The 18,365-nt window shown below is 40.1% G+C and overlaps 1 protein-coding gene across 15 annotated transcripts in view; it reads left to right on the forward strand.

Moving 5' to 3' along the window:
- Positions 1–18,365, forward strand: part of SEMA6D (semaphorin 6D) — a 585,453-nt gene that overhangs the window by 515,577 nt on the left and 51,511 nt on the right. For 5 of the 15 annotated variants that reach the window (XM_054451324.2, XM_063652610.1, XM_054451325.2 and 2 more), the window contains exon 1: positions 13,725–14,313. The exons of 2 other annotated variants lie outside the window; for them this stretch is intronic. The gene's annotated coding sequence lies outside the window, so the exon portion shown is untranslated. Of the gene's footprint in view, positions 1–13,721; positions 14,314–14,479; positions 15,439–18,365 lie in introns of those variants that run through there. 8 more of the 15 variants (XM_063652608.1, XM_063652613.1, XM_054451329.2 and 5 more) reach the window with 3 other exon arrangements.

Consider the following 18,365-nt stretch of genomic DNA (forward strand, 5'->3'; position numbering starts at 1 on the left):
ACAACTTTTTCAGAAAGACACGATCCATTGAAATAACCCTCCAAAAGAATTTCTATAATCTATAGCAGGTGTACATGTTTGTTAATCAAGTGCTTAATGTTACTCGAGCTAGCCCATTAATTTTAGATCACTGCAATATGTGGCATGGGTGAAATTATATTTTTATAGGCTATACATTCATTTTATTGTACTTTGGGGCCTTTTGTAAAATCAATAAAAACATTTTCATGCTTTTTTTCTAAGACATGAAATACAAGTTTGCTATTTAAATATAAAGGTGCACATTTGCATAGTTAAATTTATGACATAGGCTCTAACTGTGATTCATGCCACAGTATCAATAATAACATATTTTTGTCCAATATGCAAACTTTCACGTGCATCACTATTCCTGTGGAAAAAAAAAATGAAAGGAACCCACTACACAGCAACCCAATTTGTGACAATTTCCAGAAACTCCTGCAGAGAAAAATGATGACTGTGAAAAACAGTTCCTGTTCTTTGAATTTGCATTTACATAAAGGAAAATAGAAAATTAATATTATTATATAGATAATTCTGGCAAAAGAAACCACAAAAAAACCCTGCAATATCCAAATCAATAATGGAGATAAAAAGTATGGTTAGATCCAATACTAAACAATGGCCCAGTTCTCTCTCTTTTTCAGGGCAAGGGGAGATAGGGAGGTTTAACTGTGTGTGTATTTACCATCTGATGTTGGAATATTTTGAAAAGTTTTACAAGGCTTCAGATTTTCTTAATAAAGATTAAGTTGTTTGCTAATAAAATTAATTACTCTTAATGAAGGAAAAACCTTTTCACAGTACATGGGAGTGTGTAAAAGAAAGAAAATTATCTGTTGCCAAAACCCAGGGATTTTTAATGTTTTGATATATAGCTTTACACAGACACACATACATATGCGCTCATATATGCAGTCCTCATTTTGCTTTTGCTTTTCAAAAATGGAAGCACATGAAATAAGCTCTTCTATAGCATATTTTTATCTCTCAGTATATAGTGGATATCTTTCTTTCTTTCTTAAATTTTTTGTAGAGACAAGGTCTTAGTAAGTTGCCCAGGCTGGCCTCAAACTCTTGAACTCAAGCAATGCTCCCTCCTCAGCCTCCCAAAGTACTGGGATTACAGTCATGAGCCACCATGTCCAGCCTACAGTGGATGTCTTTCTGTGCATTAAGTGTTAATATATACCATCACTTTATATTTTTAAAATATTTTGTATAGTTTTAATATATACCATCACTTTAAATAGTGAGTTTTTGCTGCCAATCTCAGAATATACATGATAATTCATATTTTGGGGCCAGGAACAGCAGCTCACGCCTGTAATCCCAGCACTTTGGGAGGCCAAAATGGGCAGATCACTTGAGCCCAGGAGTTCAAGACCAGCCTGAGCAACATGGCCAAACCCCATCTCTACAAAAAATTAGCTGGATGGGGTGGCATGTGCCTGTAGTCCCAGCTACCCAGGAGGCTCATGTGGGAGGACTGATTAAGCCCAGGAGCTCAAGGCTGCAGTGAGCCATGAACATGCCACTGCACTCCAGCCTGGGCAACAGAGCCAGACCCTGTCTCTAAAAAAAAAAAAAAAAAAAAATCTTGTCTTACTGCATTGATTAACACCTTCAGAATAACGGTAAATAACAGTAGCAATTGATGATTGATATCCATGGCTCTTATTTTCTTTAAAAAAAAAGGATTCTTGTATTTTACCAGTAAGAACTGTTGGATTTTGAAATGAGAGGTTTACATTTTAACATGGCAAAAAATTATCCTATTCTAGTTTTGTATAAGAGCTATAATCAAGATGTACTTAAAGTTTTTTTTAAAAAATGTTCTATAATAGTAAAAATTCACTTTTCTGGTAAGCGTCTTTGTGTTACCACTCAAGCCATCCATTCAATAAATATATATTTAGCTAAACATTGTCCTAAGCACTTGGGATAAATATAAGTCCCATGCTTTCTAGCACAGTTGAAGGCAATTACTTTTACTCTGAATCACCTATGGGACACAGCACAACAGTGAGGCAGGAGAGCAATGGTACCAAACGGAGAGAGGGGGACACTAGAGGGGCTTATTGTAATGGAGAAGGAAGGGAGGCAGATCAAAGCACCCCCAAGTGATTCTGATATGGCCGCCAAATTGGGCACTGGACTTTGGTAATATCTAACTTTAATTTAGGGTTTTATAGTTTTACTTTATAAAACTTACACGATGTTTTTACCAACATCATTTACTTTACCCCTAACAATAAACTTCACGTTAAACATTATCTCAACATTACTGAAGAGGAAACTGAAAGTTGGAATTGTTTAGAGCTCAAAGCTAAGCCGAAAATCAAAACTTGTACTCTTCGTACTTACCCTTGTAAAATAATTGAATAAATGTAATACATGACTTAATAATTTTCATAATTTTTGGCAGTGGGATCTAGAATTCATTCTTCCCTGATTTTTTACCCAATCTCTCTCATTTCCTCCTTCAAGCAGAGAATCACCTCTTAATCACAACAGGCCTTTCCAACCAGTGTTTTTCCCAGTACTTCTGAAGTACAGGAATACCTAAGACCAGTTCCCCAGGAAATTCCTGGGTTCTTGACGCACATTGACTTATGCTATCAAGAGGTAAGAGAGGAAGTGCAGGGCCAAAGTTTGTGCTGCACTGTGAAGCATTTTGTCTTTCTATGAAGCCCTCAAGGCTTAAGGCCATTACCAGGGAACCAACACCTTCAGTGGATAGCCACACTCCTATGGCTTCCAATCAAGGGCAGCCTGTTCCTTCTCCAGAATGAAGACTGCTTCAGTCCCAGAGCCCTTGTCCTAATCTACCTCAGTTACAGGGCACACGTGAGAGACTGTTTGGGCAAAGGATGTTGTATTTTTCTGCCTCTTTGCAACTTAAGGAATATGAGAGGAAGAAAAGTGGTAGAGGGAACTCAGGAGGCCAGATCAGAAATTCAGTCTCTGCTGAAAACTGCCCCAGATCTCACTGCTAAAGTGGGATCTTGAGAGCTGTCTGGCATATTAAATATTCATCAAAAGCCAAACACTATTTTTTCAACATTTGACTGAATAAAAGTATAAATTTGTCCCATCTCTACTCTTGGATTGCTCAGTTATACATAGCACTAAATTACAGTTTTAATGAAGTCAGTTTAAAAGATGAGGAAAAAATCCTTTGTAGTTTATTCCTGCCTTTCATTTTCTCTTAATTTAATCATAAACTAAAGAGATTCATAAATGTTTATGGAGGGTAATAAAGTGATATTTTTAATACAAAGGTTGCTTATGTAATTAAGCATACATTCTATGACATTCTATGTAAGTTGAAATGGTTTGCATGAAATTGACAAGTACTTATATCTGTTTTATTTCTCTCTGCATTAATGACAAATCATAAAACAAAAAGAAAAGAAAAGTAAGTTCCCGGCAATGTAAGTACCTACAGTTCGCAAATTGAAACTGCAGATGCTGCTAAAGACTATCTTTTTCTTGGAAATGTTCCATTAAATTTAATTAGATTTCTCATTTGCTTTCCTTTTCACTCTGTCTCTGGACCTCTCTCTCTCTCTGTCTGTCTATTTTTCTCTCTCTCTCTCCTCTAGATATTAGGAGAACACTATATAAGTTGTTTTAAAATGACCCACATAATATGAATGAAGAAACAAATCACCATAAGAAAAAAAAGTGCCCATTTTGTAATCCTACAACTATTACATGATAAATTGTCCTGAACGTACTGCTACCTCAAAGCACCCTAACCATTAAATAATACCGTGATGCTCATGATATCCATACTCACTTTTCATAAGCTTTCCTTTTCAAAATAAAATGGAAAACTCTGCTTAAAGAATTAAAATTATATCCTATATATTTCAGGGGGTTTTTTGTAAAGAGAATTGGAAGTGATCTAATCTTTTATTGTTATAGCATTTTATCATCTGGCTGTCAAGAGGTGATTCTTTTTCCCCTGAAATGATCTACTGTCTTTTATGTTTCATGTTAGCATTTCAAATCAAGTAAAATGACATGTTCATGTTGTCCAAGAAAATGGAGAGAAGCTACTGAACTGTGTTTCCCTAAGTTCATTTACACTTTAGCAGCAAATCTTGATGATCAGAGCCTAAGGATGCCTAAGTTTACATGGAGTGGTAATGGTTAAGTAAATTGATTTGGGCAATTTTTCAACCTCATCTACACCACACTAAAACCAAAGTTCTCTTAAAATTTCTGAAATAATGATTTTTATATAGTTTCATTAAAAGTTTTAAAAGTATCTATCAGCATTTTCTATAAAAGTGTCAGGCTGAAAAGATATCACTAAACAGTCAGCTCAAAAAAGATAGTAGATAAAATATGATGAATTGCCACGTCTGCATTTCCTATGTTTGCAAGCCGCCAGTAAGACTGCATGATTTCCAAGTTGGAGGACAGAGTCTAGGAATGTGAAGGATGAAGGGTTTCTTGTGCACGTTCTCTTGAGCACGTACGCCTTCAGAAGGTAGATAGGCTAACCTGCATCACTGGATAAAAACTGGATTTCCTCTTACTTTTTCGTATGTATGTGGCTCATGTAGATTTTGGTATTTTTCTGGAAAATATGTTCCCCCAGTCTACTGAAGTAACTGTGTAATAATTTCCTATTTTCTGCTGGGCATCACCTCATGGACACCATGCCAACCCTTTAAACTCCATTTACCCAAAACCATACTCAATTATCCCCCCATTAATTAACCTTTTCCACCTCATGTTTCTTTTATCAAAATTCAACTTTTCTTAAATTTGGCCAGACTAAGAAACTTGGAAAAATCTCCCACATCCCCTTCCCTGACACTCAAACATCTACCAACTCTGCTGTGTCTTCTGGTTGTATGTTCCCACTTTTCTATTGATTCTACCTCCATTAAAGTCATCTTCTGTCCCGACCCCTACACTAGCATTCTTACGTCTGAAACCTCTTGCTTCTCCAAGCTGTATATCCTCCAGCTTGAGACAGCTTGAGAGCTGTCTCTCACTCAAAAGCATTACAATCATCTTTTCCTAAAAAATCTGTCTTCTAAACACATGAGGAAAACGTTCAAACTCTAGCACATGCCAATTAAGGAACTCGGTACAATGATCTCATCCTGTCTCTTCCGTCACATTTCCTGTTACTTGCCTCCAAGAACACTAATCGTGGCCCCAGTATACCATCCCCTATCACCCTCCCCTGATTCTGTTGCCCTCTCTGCCCAAAGTACCTCTGTTAGAGTTTCTACCTGTAGATATTTATCTTCCAGCGTGACTCAGCTTATAGGCCCCACATCATGAAGCTTCTACAACCTGCAGTATTATGCATTTCCCCTTGTCCTATACATCCAAAGTACATTTTCTCTACCTCTGGGTTTAGTATTTACAGTATTCTGCTACATGTGATGTTAACTCTTTGCACATCTGTCTCTTCAGTCAGGTTGCGTGCTCTCTCACTTATTATTCCATCCATCAAAAGTCTCCTAGGTTCCTATCTCAGCCTCTAATTCTAGACAGTAAGGATACAAAGACCTAGTTCCCTCTCTCAGGGAGCTCTATCTAGTAAGTAATAAAACATGTTAATAAAGTTACATGGTGAGATAAGTGTAATAAGGAAGTCCAAAGGGCAGAGAATAGGGAGACAGTGTGATAAGCACCAGACTTAGATTCAGAAGACCCAGGTTCAAGGTCTGGCTCTGCTATGTAACTGGGTTATCTTTATAATAGGCAAATTTCCCAGTTGCAGCTTTCTCATTTGCAAAAGGAGCACCCCTACCACATAGTGCTCTATAAGGACCAAAATAAAATTAAATAGTAAATTTCCATTTGTGCCACGAGATCTACTCTTAATCCTTTTTTCACTACTCCCTAGGGGTTGACCATTAAGGACTGCATCAATGGGCCTTCTTGCCCTTTGTCTTCAAGTGAGGTTGAACCAATGAAGAGCACCTGCAGGGGATCAGAAAGAGGGAAGAGAGTGGGTGGTGATATTTATTTCCCCATCCCCTTCCTACATGTCACCCCAGGAGGAGAGAGTCCCTTGACTGAAGGACGCAGCTGCTGCAAGTGGGTCCTCTCTACGGTCTTCATATCTCCAGGTTCTGCTGGAGCAATTACCTCCCTCATCTGGCTCCTTAGGACCTAGAGGTAGTAAAGGCCCCAGAGTAACTGGCCCCTATGGTCTCCCTGTACTCTACCCACACCTTAATAAACAGTCCCTTTATTAAAGGCTCCTTAAATTACCAAAGTCAAGTGTGCCATCTGTTCCCTGCCACAACTCTAAATGACGAAACTGCTTTTGAAATTTTAAGTTGCTGTCTAAACGCAAGGTATTTCTCGTTTATCTCTGTGTAGCACTTTACACAAAGCAGATTGCTGCTATTAATAATAAATGGTGAAATGAATATATGCAAGAATGAATGAGTGAATGATCCTGCCCCCTTCCACTTTAGTTACAGTCTTATGCTGGGGATATATCCTTGTCACCTTGATTAGATTTTGTAATGCCCTGATTTGATTTGAGAGGTCCCCTTTTCCCTTGGTACTCACTGTCTCTTAGACTGTCTGCAGAAATGTCAGCCCTTGTATATTTCTGGTGGTTTAACTTGAAAGGGCAAACTTTGTTTCCAATTGCTAGATATATCCCCCTTCTCTAGGCTGCACATTTACTTGATATCTAAAATAGGTTACTTATTTGTTTATTCATATTTTTTCTTCTTCAACATAAAAACTGGCAGAAAAAAAAAAAAAAGTCAAAAGCAAGCAAAGTGATTGTTCCTTTACTACATGGGAACCAAGATCATATTTAAGGAGTCAGTAGCCCAGACTGGGGTAGTTTTCTCAAAGCACAATAAATAAACATCAGGCAAATAAGTTCCTCTACTGCCCCCTTTTACAAGCAAAAGCCTAGCCAATGACTGGGCAATTGGATAGCCTAACCAAAAGATCTAAACAAAATAAATCACAGAATCCAGTAGCTTGATATTTATGAGGAACTGAAATAGTGGCTGATGGATTAGCTTTTTATATTAAATTAACTTATTTCCATCAATTATAAATTATCCTTGTCTCCTGAATGCTCACCTATCTCAATGATATAAGAGACAAGCATTTCTTCTTATTTTAATATGACAGTTACTGAGGTTGATGGCTTATAAATGAGAAAGCGACCCCTGGAAACTGTCTTCAGAAAACAAATTTTTGAGTAAACATATTTAATAATATGCCTTGGATCTGAGTGGGTATTATTCATTAGCAAATAATTGCATAACTGGAATTCTTAATTAAAATTTGTGACGAGTAATGAAGCTGTTTATTTTATAATTACGACCCAGAAATTCAGAACATATTGTGGTAGTTTATGAACATAATTCCAAAGATTTTATTATAGCAAAAGAATTCATAAAGCCTTAAACAGAAACTCTTGGAGGAAAATACACACACATGCACACACACAAACACACACACACAATGTGTGCAATGATATAGTGGCAATAAGATTTGAAAAGCCAGCCATCGAATACAACTATAACCAAAATATTCAAATTTAATGGGTGCGTGATATTGTTAAAAACCTCTAACCAGTCCTTCTGGACCTTTTTGGATTTTCCAGAAAAGCTCTCAGCCAAGGAGGTTTTCATTTTAGCTGTGTAAGTGAAACACAAAGGCAGACGACGGCAAATTCTGTGAGGCTCCTGTTTTAAGCTTTCCTTAAAAATATCAATTTGAAGTGATTTTTTCAGCATATATCACAATTCAAGCTTCTAGAAGACAGCCACCAAGGAACATACCCTAGCAATTGTCAAATGAATCCGATAATGTTTAAATCTAACTTGGTTGCTGGGGCCAACCTACTAATAAGAAAGTTTGTTGTAAAAATGTATAGGCCTGAATTATTTTTACTCGATGACTGGCAATTGATTAGGTTCAAAGGCCAGAGGGGTTTGGGAACCAGAACTTGAGCAGTACACTTTGTGGAACCAAAGAAAAGTTAAACAAACTAAGTTTCTCTTGAGCCTCCTTCTAGGACATAAATGAACCCCCCGTAACTGGGACTGGTGGAGGGAGCACTTCTTGCCACTTCACCACAGCTTAAGAGGGCATTTTGGACTTCAGACAACCCCTATTATTAAAGCCAAACTCTAACAGTGTTTGCTTTTGATTTTTATCCCAGAAGATCAGCTGCTTCCTGTCCCCCTAACACACACCTCCCTTCACTCCCTTGCATATTAGCAGTGTAATTTTAATAACTTCAATATATTCAACGTTAATAAAATGTCCATAATAGTAAATATCCTATCTGAGAAGGCAAACAGGAAAAAAAAGATTGTTTTCATTTAGTGCCTCTTATTTGGAAAGATGGAAATTACCCAGAATTCTATTCTCTTTTCCTTAACCAGTAGGTGGCACTAGTGGTTTCTGGCAATGAATCAGCTCTCTGTACCCATAATGTAGGGGTTTTTGTGTGTAAAACATTCAATGATTAAGATTTCGGGGAAGATGAGGAGGATGTGAACATATGGCCCTAAACATTAATTGAAACATTTATAGCTTAACCAAAGAGGTTTATTTTAATATAAACCTGCATGATGTGAAATAGGTCTTATTATTATTTACAAGTGATTCAGAGCAGTTATATGAATAATAGAATGTATATAATATACAGAGGTTTAAACTATGCTATGAATCCTATCGCAGATGTCCTTACACTGGATTTTATGTGACAAGCAAAAATTATTAAAAATTTTGACATTGAAGCACACATTTACTTGCAGTCTAGCTTTGAATATCTAATTGTGGGTTTTTACTTTTATTTCCTGTGTTATCCAAGACATAGTTTTTAAAACTTGTGCTTATATCATTTTTCATAGAATGGTATATTAGAAAAAAAAATAAGGATTGAGGGGCAAACAAACCTAGATTAGAATCTAGGCTACCACCTACTAAGGCAGAAAACCCTAATAAGATAGTTATGAAACCAAGCCTAGGTTTCTTTGTTCATAAAATGATGTCTGTCCCAAGAGCTGTGGTGAGAATTAATACTATTGTATCTGGCCAGGATCTGGGATGAAACAGGTGTCCAGTCAGTTCCTTCTCCCTTTGTCGGTTTGAATTTTAAGGTTGGCAGAAGCAAATAATAATAATAATAAGATTAGGTGGGTAGGTTTGTTTTTAGAAACTAAGTTTTAGGTATATATTTTTAAAAGTAAATAAACTTTTAATTTCTACCACTTTTAATTAGTTTCATTATCTTTCTCCTTGGTTAAGATATTCTAACATTTAATAGGTATTATTCAGCTCCAATTCTTCAAGGTCAGAGGCTTGGTTACTGTAAATTTGTAGAGAGAAGTCTGTCAGGAATTTGGACTCTCAGCTTCCTTTGTGTTGGGATGTAAGCTGGCATTCCAGTATCCTAAGTATTCCTTTTCAAAGTACAGATAAGCACAATTTAGTGACTGACTGAGTTGCCAGCTTTTTGTATGACCCACCCTTCAAAAAGTTCGTTTTGCTTCTGTTTGTTCAAAAGATCTTTGATAAAATGATAGTCTTCATATCTCTTGTCTGTTTGCAAAAGAGCTAGTGTTATTGAAGGCTGTTTGCTGTTCATCTTTCTTATGGAAATAACAATATTTTTTTAAAGCCTGATTCTTATTTGGCTTGGGCACTCAGTGTCCTTCCACACAGTGACACCTACAGAATCATAAGCAAAATTAGATAAGTAACTGATTTATTAGTTCCATAAATGCACAGTGTATTCCCTTTCCTCAGAGTGTAGAGCAAAAATTATTCATGCTGAGGTAGAATAATCAAAATGACTTTAAAAAGCACATTTTTATCATTCTAAACGTAAGCATTGCTGTGGTGGTATACTATCATAGTACATAATAATAGAAATGAATTATGTCAGTAAAATCTTGAGGCTTAAGATTTACTGTGATAAATATTTTTCATTAAAGTGAAATATCTTGGCAGAGTCACTTTCATATGCAGACTGTTGACACAAGGAGGCCAGCTGTGCCTATGCAGATGCCGAGATTTGGGTCTATATTATTAATGATTTATCATGTCATGGAGAGCTTAGATTAGTTTTGAAAGCAATCCCTTGCCACAAAAGCACTTTCTATAATGTGTGAACGCAAGGAATACTATATGTGCATTCCAAATTAAAGTAATCACAGAAGCTGCAGCAACCTTTGAAATTTCATTACCTCTTTTTATTTTGAAACATGAAATTCTACATCCTAAATTTTATTATTCATTAAAATTCATACAAAATGTTATTTCATATCAACTGGATAGTGAGTGGTGTGTGTATCAGAATTAATAGACATATACACATAGATAAGAAAATGAAGGAGATGGAATGGAACAAACATTTATTGCAAACCGATTGTGTAGTACGGACTTTTGCCCTTAATCTCACATTTAATGTGAGGTTGGATTAAGTTTTGAATTCAATTCTGCAGGATCCCAAGATTCTGCTGCCTTCAGAGAATCTGTAAAAGCATTGTTTAATATTTATTCAGTGCTTGCTTTGTTCCAGGTCAGATGCTAAACACTTTACATGCATTACCACATTCCGTTTTTATAAAATCAATTTGAATATTATTATCATCATCCCTGTTTTCCAGATGAGAAGACTGAAGCATGTGTGGCTAAATAAATTATCCCAAGTCACAAGTCTAGTGAGAGGAGGAGGCTGGGTTTCAATCCAGACTAATATTCCAAAGACTTCATTGTCATCTATTGCTTTTAACTATGACCTCACTATTAACTACTATTACAACTAAGTAAGGGGTAGAATTCAACTCCTACTTGGTTACTACTCTATGACATTAGGCAATTCACTTAAACTCTCTAAGTTTCAGTTTTCTCATCTATAAAAATGATAATAATAATAATAGTACTTACCTTGTAGCATTGTTGCAAGTTAATATTTGTAAAATGCTTAGAACAGAGTTTGGGTGCATATTAAGTACTGATGTTTTGTTTAATAACTAACAGTTAAGAAGTTGTACTTTCTGATGACTGATGAACTTTTATTAACAATTACACACACAGATTTTCTGTAATTTTCAGATGACTGTTATGCTTCAAACTAGACTTTAAACAAAATGACTGCTTTCCACTGATGGGAAATGTATGTAGATAATATTTAAGCATAATCACTAACCATGTAAAGCATTGAGCCCTTTACAGTTTCTTCTGGTGAAAACACTCAATTATCTCCATTCATCCATACCTTCCTTCTTTTACTCATTTAACAAACATTCTCATGCCAGTACTTTGCTGAGTACTGGGGACACAGGATGAATAAATGGAGAAGCATCCAATCTAGAGCTGACTGTATTCTCTGGTTTAGCACATAAGGGAGTGTGAGAAAGTCGTAGGTTCCATTGTTAGATCTGTTTAACAAGTATTTATTGGGCATCCATTAAATGCCAGGCACTGTGGTAGGCACTGGGACTGTCTAGGTAAATAGAGATTTCTGCTGTTAAGGAGTGTTGAGTGGGGAAGACATGCTAAATTGGTAATTTCCCTTCAATTTACTTAATTACATAAGTGAACTGGTTAGGGGAGCACAGAAGAGAAGCACTTATGTCCATTGTAGGGGCTAGTGGGATGAGGCAAGTTTTGACATTTAAACAAATTGTTGGCTAGAAGTCAAGAAAAGCAGAAATTAAACTACATACCAATATGGGGATGGAGTACCCAGAAAGCAGAGACACCATGAAACAGTGTGGCACAGTGGTGAACCGCAAGTTTCTGGGTAATGCTAGCATCTAAAACATAAGGTAGGGAGAGGGGGGAGTTGGGCTGGAGAAGTAGCAAAGTTAAAAGGTTAAAAGTGTGTCAAATCAACTGATGAGACCAAATGCTAATAAACCACAGCAATGGTAGCTGCATAAAGAGTTAGCAGTTTTCCTTAGACTTCTTTCCACTAAAATCCAAATAAAAGGAGTGTTGTTTTCCTATCAAGATTCTTGGAACCAGGGAAATGATAAATGCTTAAAAGTAATATTTTGGTCTTGGCTAGAAGGTAAAGGATACCATTCTTACCATGCCACAGTGAAGAGCCTACTTCCTGTCTACTTCCTACCTCTCATCCCCAGCAGGCCAAATACAGGGATCGACTCCGAGGTCTTCACTGATAATGTAGACTGAAAACATGTCTAATCCATGGCTTGAAATGACCTACCAGCATATCCTTCTGCAATCTAAAAGTTTCTTTTTTCCTGGATTTAGGAACTCAGTCTAGGGCAAATTGCACTCTTCAGGTGGCACTCTGGAAAGCTGGCGATTGTGGAATTTTAGCAAGGAATTTAGGAATCTCCAGAATTGAATTTTTTTTTCCTCTTTGCTGCTACTGCAGATGCAGGACAACTCAAGAGCTTTCTGTCTCCAGGTGGGTGGCGAGTTGACTCCTCATCAAGCCAATGGCCACCCCCTTGCAATCTTTATGCAATGCACAGTATCCTCTGCCTGCAACGGGGGCTTGCTCCCTTGATGGAGAAAATACAGAATAACTGGACGCCAGGAAACAGGCACAGCTTTCTGGGTCAGAAGTTGGCTGGGGAAGGGCCCTGACTGCCAAGTAACTTGCAATGATGTCAGAGCCCAGCACAACCAGAAAACACCAACTAGCCAGCCAACAAAAGACCTAATAACAACAGGAAAAAAATCACAGAGCTGTGTTGCCAAAGCTGTTCTTTCCGCCCCCTACTCTTTTCTTCTAATTGGAAGAACAGCAGGAAAGAGTATATTTTAAAAGACTCCTCATCCTTCTCTCCTCTTCTTTCCTTGGGTTACGCAGTGTTAACTAGGGAGGAAATAGTCTCCGGATGAGTCCTGCAGCAGTTGCTTGGGGTGTCTTTTTTGAGTTCCTTTTCAAGGCTGTCCTTGGAAGTTTCAGAAACAACGAGGACCAGGGTATTTTTCCTAAATGTAAACATGTAACTGTGTTTGAGAGAAAGCAGGAACCATTGAGGAAAGGAAGTCCTTTCTGCGCCCCTCTCTTCTCTCTTTCACGGTAATTAACCATACTCAAATGAAAATTAAAAGTTTGGCGGAAAAAGCTCTCTTCTTTCTTTTTCTTTAAACAGGGGCATCATGGTTCATTCTAGCTATTTAGAGCCCTCAGTGATCCATAATTCAACTGGAAATTAATAAAACACAGCCCGTTCTTGGAAATGAAGTTTGAATTAAAATCCTCTTGTTTTGGAATATATGACTTTTTTTTTTCCTTTGATTTGTGACAGTCAGTTTTAAATGATGTCACTTCAAGGACATTTTCATTTCTCCCACAACATATTACACGAAACACTTCCCTGTAAAACCGGCTCATTAGCCTGCAAAATTATACTGTACAGAATGGCTTTCATTCAAAGTAGAAATGGGATTTTTAGTAGGCAATTTCTGTATTTTATAAAGATAAAGCAATGTTTGATTGCTTTCTTCCCAGCTGTTTTGCTTAGTGGTTATAAAGAGAAATGGGGGGCGGGGGGGGCAATGTGGGGGCGGGTTTGTAAAGATGTGCTTAAAAAATAAATCTTACACTGGAAAACTAAGGCAGAACTTCACGGAACAACTGCGCCCGCAGCTCTCCTGGGCTGCTGCAGTGATTTGTCCTCTGGGTGTCTGGAGGAAAGCTCTGAAAGAAGTGAGCGAGAAGGAAAAAGAGGGAAAGAGGGAGGGAATCGAAAAGGTTGCTTCGCAGGCTGCAGCACCCACCGCGAGCTGGATGACTGAGGCACTGGGAGTTGCTAGAAGGAGCAGCTCCTCAGAGGTGGGGAGAGGGAGGGTGCGCAGCAGAGCGCCGGAGAGGAGGGACGCGGAGGCCACCGAGGGGTCAACAGGGCCGCGGCGCCAGGGTGTGGGCCTCCAGGCGGCGCTGGGCACGGTTCACCCGCGAGGGCGAGCGCGCCCGGCCGGCCGCGCCTCCTGCCGTCCGTGCCCGGGGGTGGGACCCGCGCCGGGAGCTGCCGAGTGCGTGAAGGGAGCCAGGCTCCGGCTCGCCTGATGGATTGACTTGGAGATGGATCGAATTACACCATTTGCCGTGCATCGGTTTGTTTTGCTCCTGCTCTGTCCCGCTGCTGCTGCTGCTGCCGCTGCTGCAAGGGGTGGTGGCGAGTTTCAGGATTCTATCAAGGAAGCCAAGACCTAAGGAGACAGAGGGATATCTATTTTTACAATATTTTTCTTTATTTTCTTTCTTCCTTGCGCGTGGCAAGCTTTTTTTTTCTTTTTCTTTTTTCTTACCAGCCTCCCCACAATGAGGTAAGGCCGTTTTCAACAATTTGCTAATGCTCTTGTGGCGCCCGGTGGGGGTCGGAACCTGAGATCCCGTATCGCTGTGTGTGTGTGTGTGTGTGTGTGTGTGTGTGTGTGTGTGTGTGTGTTGCCACTGGACAGTTGATTTATTTTCCAAGCTGCTCTCTCTGCCTGCCGTGCAAGGGACGCGCAAAGGGCTAGAGAGGTTTAGCGGACGCGTCAAAACTGGCAAAGCTGGAGGCTTAGGGGGAGGGGCAAGTGGACTTGGAGGCCCTCCTCCACTGTGCACCCCCTTGGAAAAAAAGCGGCGGGGGCACCAAGTAAAAGTTTCTTGCCAGGCAGAGCCAGCCCGGCGTCCCCCGCACATAGCTGGGGGGAGCAGGGGTTGCTTCTGTGCCGGGCACAGCGTCTCCAGGAGCCAGCCGGGGAGAGCTGAGCCAAGGCCGAAGGAGCCGCCGCGGGCTTAGCCGCCCCCTCCCGCCCGTTGGCCCCAGAGCGGACACTGGGACGCCCGGGGTCTGGCAGCTCGGGGCTCGGCTAGGAGCGGGCGGGCGAGCATTCGCCTGCGTCCTGGAGAAGGGGCGCAGCGCCGCAGTTGAGGCCGGAGCAGCCCCTCGCGGGCGTAGGTTACCTGTCAGTGAGCCCCCGGATTGCACGGCCCCCGGGTAATGCCTGCCGGCGAGGGGCGGGAGCTCGGGTGACTTGGCCATCCCCATCCCCGGCCCCCCGGGCCCGGGCACCGGCTCAGGCCCGGAGGACGGCCACTTCCCACCGTCCCTCTCCCCTTACTGGCAGAGCGCGCTGCGGGCGGACTCCCGGGCCCGGAGCAGCCCACCGCCCACCCGGCGCCCGGTGTCTCCTCCCGGCCGCTCTACCCAGCAACTTTCCGTGCTTTGTTCCCCGGCTGGAAATGCTTTACGGAAGCGTCTTGGACAGGGTCTCCGCCAGGCGGCAAGAGCTCGGTGCTGAGATGTGTTACGTTCTCATCTCCCCATCAATTATGGATGGAAACAAATAAGGAAGAGTCAATTTTGCATGAGCCCCTTCTTCGGCAACGAGAGGCGTCCTGCAGCCGGGAGGGAGCCGCCGCTCGCGCAGGCAGCCGCTGGCAGGGGCATGGTGAGGAGAAAGGTAGGGAAACTTTTATTTCCCGTCTTGACAGCGGCGGTGTTTGTCCCTGGTCTGCAGAAACTGATACAGCAGCCGCCTTCCTTGGGTAATTTAGGAGAGCTTGAAGCTTCTTCTGTCATGTGTAATTCTTGGATTGAAATGAAAGGTCATAAAGGACTTGGAAGTGTGGACGAGAATTGGGTTTGAAAAATTTGTTCTCCATCCACTCTTGGGACCATTGCTGTCAGGTGATTGTTTAAATCCTGAACTTGTTAAAAGGCGAAATGTCAGGGAGCTGGCGGGGCTGGGGGTGTGGAGGGGGATTGAAGTCCCGGTATGAATCGCAGTGTTTGAGGAACTTAGGGCAGTACTCCCTGTTCTGGGGTGACCATTCGGTAACTGATGTTCCAGCATCCCGAGCCCTCAGCGCCGTCAGCTGGATGATCTCACACGGAAGGCGCAGCACATCGTTACTATAGATATATAGACTTCGTCAACAGTCATTGGACCTTATGTCTGCCACTACAGCGGGGGCTTTCCTTTAAAAATAACTGTAGTGTTTCCTGTTACTTGGGGTGAAAGGGCAATGAGTAGGACGATTTTTCCCCAAAACTTCTGGCCAGTAAGAATTTTAAGTCTGTAGTAAAAATTATGGGTGCTTTTTAAGGTTGCCCTTCCCCCTACTTGATATTTGGGGCCATTAAGTGGATTATTTTGTTTATTCCAAAGCTGAAGTCCCTGGGAAAGGTCTAACATTTTTCTAAACTGGTTTGATCTCTGTCCCTTAGAATAGGAAAAATACTTGTTTGAAGAAAATTTTCAAGGTTTCTTCCTTGTAGTATAAAGAAATCTCATCTCAGACCGCTCAAGGGAAGGATTTTATTCTCCTTTGGTGGCTTAAAAACAATAGGTTTTGGTACTGGTTTACTCATGCTGTTAAAAAATAAATCCCCTTACTCTCTTAGGTGTCTAACTCAGGAAATTAAGTTGTGTGTAGTCATGTTTAATGTAGTGAGTGACAGGCATATTCTGTCAAGCTGGCAGATATTACACAAACATTTACTCTGGCTTAGATAAATAGAAAATGCCAGATAAGCTCTGAGATTTGGGTCTATATTACCATGAACCTAAACATCTAGAGATAAATAAACCATAGCTCAGCCATAGCTGAGTTTTGTTTTTTATAGTTACTGTCTGTGCTTTGTTTGGTTTAGGTCTCTTAGAATGTACTTCTAGAAAGACAGTTAAATAGATAACCCTAAGGCTTCCAAAATGTGTTGTTGAGCAGACTGTTTTCTTTCATTGGCACATTTTGTTAGATTCCTACCTGGCCTTATTCCTAGTAGGGATGCTATATCGATAACCTTTCTTTTTTTTTTTTTTTTTTATGGAACATTTCTGTGACTCAGGAGAGTATGCCAGAAATATTGTGACTTCTTCATCACCAACAGCTGGTTAACTTGAGTTTGATTTAGATTTGTGGGCATTTTGCTGTCTTCCTCTTCTTTCTCTCTTTTTTTCTTTTGGTGCCCTCTAATAGCACCATCTGGTCATGTCTTCCCTGGTTTGATGGGTTGATGGATTTGAAAGATGGCTGTGATGTAAATCTGTTAGTCCTTAGAGTGAGGGCAACTTAGAAATCCAGAAGACTTCAGTTCTCTTCCTTGCTGCACGCACAGAAAGGCTCTGTCCAGTAACTGTGATTGGGGTAAGCAGGCCCGTACATCAATGTCGTGGTTTCTATCGCTTGAAAGGCCACAAGCAAGTAAACAGGAATCAGAGCCTTGATTCACAAAGATGGCCATAATTGCTAAAGACTTATTGAAACTGGAGAAGTTCTTCACTTCTTGCTGCTCCATCATAATAAACCTTGGTAATTAGCTTAGTCATTGTTCTTGCATGTGAGTTTCACTAAGATACAAAGAGTGAAAAATGCATCTGAAATAGGGTCATTTTTCACCCTTTTGATGCATTTTATGCAGAGTTAAGAGCCTGGCTGAATGCCTAACCATTAGTAGTGTAACCATAGGAGGTGAACTCTTTCCTTGGCATACTGCACGACAAAATATTGTCTTTTATTTTAATTAATAGACTTTAAGCCTGCATATTCTAGATTCCTTTCTAGAGGAAGCAAGAAGCAGTTAGGGTATGCCAACTAGGCAGTATTTATTGAATATTTATCATTTGCAAGGAGCTGTGCTAGCCAGTGTTCCAATACCAGGTGAGCCAGATATGTTTCTTTGTATTTTCAATAGAGCAAAAATAAAAGGAAATAAAGGATGGGAAAACAGACCTTTTGACAAGAAATGTAGATATGCTTCTTTCTTTAGAAGTGTATTATTTTATTCTAGAGATTTTACAGCAAGATTATCCATACCAGATATTTGCAGTGGTGCAGCCTACCTGCCTTTAACACTAGTGAATGATTCAATGTACTGTTAAGCATAATTCACGCATTGAATCTGTCCTTAGAGTGAGAGATCTCACTTTCTGTGGCTCATGTGAATGGAGACTTAGTGTTAATATCTACCAAAGCTAGTGTCTTGGGTTGCCGCTGATTTTGTGAACAGCTGCCAACTTCCAATTGGGAAAAAAAAAAGTGTTCTGATTTATTCCCATGACACATGGAGAGAATAAAAATCACATAACTATTTTAAACATACCATAACACTCTCTAGTTGAGGTGGCTATTGTCAGGTGGAGTTTTCCTCCTCACACCCTGACAACACTGGCAGTGCCACTGATAATTGAAGCTGCTTGCATTTCTCCCAACAGGAAAACTACTAGACGTTCTTACTTTGAAAAACAACCATTTATGTAACCAAGGGTGATCAAATCAGTGGTCCACGCAGATACCACATGAGGTGTACTTATTTCTCAAACTTTCCTTTTCTATTAAGCTTTTGTTAACTCACCCAGATTAGCATTTTAACAACCCTGAAGTGAAC

This window comes from Pongo pygmaeus, chromosome 16 (genome assembly GCF_028885625.2).
Source record: "Pongo pygmaeus isolate AG05252 chromosome 16, NHGRI_mPonPyg2-v2.0_pri, whole genome shotgun sequence".
Lineage (NCBI taxonomy): Eukaryota > Metazoa > Chordata > Mammalia > Primates > Hominidae > Pongo > Pongo pygmaeus.